Below are 2,843 nucleotides of genomic sequence, written 5' to 3' on the forward strand. Positions count from 1 at the left end.
ATTATTTATACTGTACATAGTATTGAGTTCACTACCGCTCCTGTTAGCCTGGTGATATTCAAGTGGGACAGAACACAACAGGCACAAGTTCCAACATTCTGGATTGTACTTGTTCCACTTAAAAGGTCTGTCTCATTCCAGACTCTGCATTTCTGTGGAATTTATTTTTCATATTTATACTTAAGAAAGACAAAAGTATTAAAAACTTTGATTTCTTGTAATAAAGCTGAAAGCCTAAAAGCTCCTGCTTGTATAAAAAATAAAAAAAAAGGAAGCATAAAAGAACAGTTATGATAGGCTTTTTTAATATACATAAAAAAGACCTGGAATACAGACTAATAAAGAAACACAGATTTAAAATGAACCAGCTTTGACAGTCTCTTATTCTTTCATTCATTCACTGAAAATACTTAGTGTACATAGCTTATATTATTGTAGAAAACAAAATACTGAGAACAGATGATGAAAAACCAACTCCAAGATACTTTTATAAATCTCAGAATATTCAAATTAGCAAATAAACATACTGGTAAATATAAAACATTGAAAATCTCCGATGCTTATGACATACTTTTCAATATGCTGCATCATATTACTTTAAACCTGTGACATGACAGGCTTTTTTTCTTGGCCAGTTTTGGAGAATGCAATCTAAATTCCACAGATTTTTTTTTTTAAACAATTAATCTGCCTATATGCCATAAGCTTATTACTCATAGTCATCAGCAGTTACTCACAAGTAGTTCCAGTAATGTGAGTAATTGCTAGTGAGTAAATAACTGGATCACAACATAACACAAACTGAAGAGCCACAGGACAGAACTGAATTCCTAAATAAGCTGTTAACCCTAAAAAAACGAACAGCAGCAGTACAGCTAAGGATTTTGTTATAATTCTTCTATATTACCTTTTCAGTAAAAAAGAACTTGAATCTCTAATTGTAGTTTAAAATACTCTACCCTTAGTAATCTTAAATTGAAACACTCTTTTTATTCGATGCGGGGTTCTTTCGTTTGATCATCAGTAAACAAAAACAAAACAAAACACCAATGTTTTAGAATGCTGGCCATAGTCCATCAGAAACAGAGAGTATGATCCAAATGTCACAGCATCCAATGATTCCTCCAGATTCAAATGAACAAAATATCAGACATACAAATTCATATTTTTAAAGGAGAAGAGGCAAAATTAAGATCCTCTTATTATCTGGTTCCAGGAGAGATTTATTACAAGAAAACGCTAACGTTGTCTATAAACTATGACCAAATAAACCCACATAAATGAGAAGGAGCTATGGTGGAAGGGAAAGGAAACGTGCTTGAGAATAAATATCACATTTTTTTTAACAGATAGGGACTAAATTAAGCTTATCTTGAGAGAAGCAGGCATTTAGTCTTTTTACTTGAAAAAAAGAAACAGAAAAATCAAAACAACAGGAAAGTCTGTTAAAATAAAACAAAAACATTTCACACTGTAATCTGTATCAGTCTGAGAAAAAAAAATCTGTTTTCTCCTAAATTTATATGTAGATGAAATTTAAATTTATAGTCATTTTCTCATCCAGCTAGAATAGGAACTGCTCTTCTCATACCATAGTTAGAAGTAGGACAGAGTACTTAAAATGCCAAATGAAAATCCCTTTTTATATTTGGCACATTGTTATCTGACACTGAATTGAGGTGTCATGTTTTCCGTAAGGATAAATAGGCATTATGCTCTAAGTCAGCACTGCCAATTTCCGTTTCAATCAATAATAGAAATGATATTTTCCCTAGTAACACATCGAGTACTTGGAATTTCATACTTCCATATTTCTACTAACTTAAGTCACTCCCCAGAATTCCCCAGCTATCTAGAGTAGCTGTTTTGCAAATTTGCCACACAGAACAAGGAAGAATCGTAACTACCTGATAGAAAGAAAAAAAAAAAGAAAGAAAAAACAAAACAAAACAAAAAACCCTTTTACCCCTTTATAGTGTTTTGTACTGCATATGGCATCATCCAATGAGTGTTCTTCATCACCTGGACTTCTACCATATTTTATCAATTAAGAAAATAGTCTCTTTTTGTAAAGGTAATATTCAAATAATTATTATAATAAAGCAGCAAAGTTATTCCTTTCATTCCATTCATTACAATACTGTTTCATTTTTATACCTGCAGTTGGACGAAATACTCTCAACTGTTAGGTGTGTTCTCAAGGTTGAATTTTTCTATGAAGTAACAATAAAAAAAAAACCCTTTCCCAAAGTAAGTCTGGGAATGCACATAGTATTTTGTTAAATTATCATTCTACTTTTAGAAACAAGATGGAAACTGAGCAGCAGGGTTATCCCTGTATTGAAACTTGTCTTCTGTTCCCTCATAAATTTCCCTATAAATACACAAAAATGAAAGTAGTTGTCTGTTTTAAGAATTTCAGCTCAGTTCATAAGAGGCTGGAAAAATTACTCTCCTAATGCTACATTCTAGCTCTATCTCTCTTCTGTTCTATCTTAACTAGAAATGCTCCAACTGCACATAATAATTGCATTTATCCTAATCTAAAGCTACTGAAGCTCAGCAAAACTGTCTATTATAGCATGCTGGCAAACCCATGCTAGTAGGCACCCAGTTATGAAAAGAGGACGAGTGCTAACACTCATGTGGCATTTTGCAAGAATCAACAATATGAATACTGAGACTTGAGCACAAAATAGCAGAGAAAAGGCCCACACAGATGGAGGAAACAGGAACAGAGAACTACAGATGTTGGTACAGAAATCATAAAGTAGAAACATAAGTAAATAAATAGAGGAGTTGACAATCAAAGCAATGCTACACAGGAGTGTAAATGCTGACAT

Source organism: Tinamus guttatus, unplaced genomic scaffold, assembly GCF_059628265.1.
Source record: "Tinamus guttatus ecotype Peru unplaced genomic scaffold, ASM5962826v1 Tinamus_guttatus_pri_ptg000213l, whole genome shotgun sequence".
Taxonomy (NCBI): Eukaryota; Metazoa; Chordata; class Aves; order Tinamiformes; family Tinamidae; genus Tinamus; species Tinamus guttatus.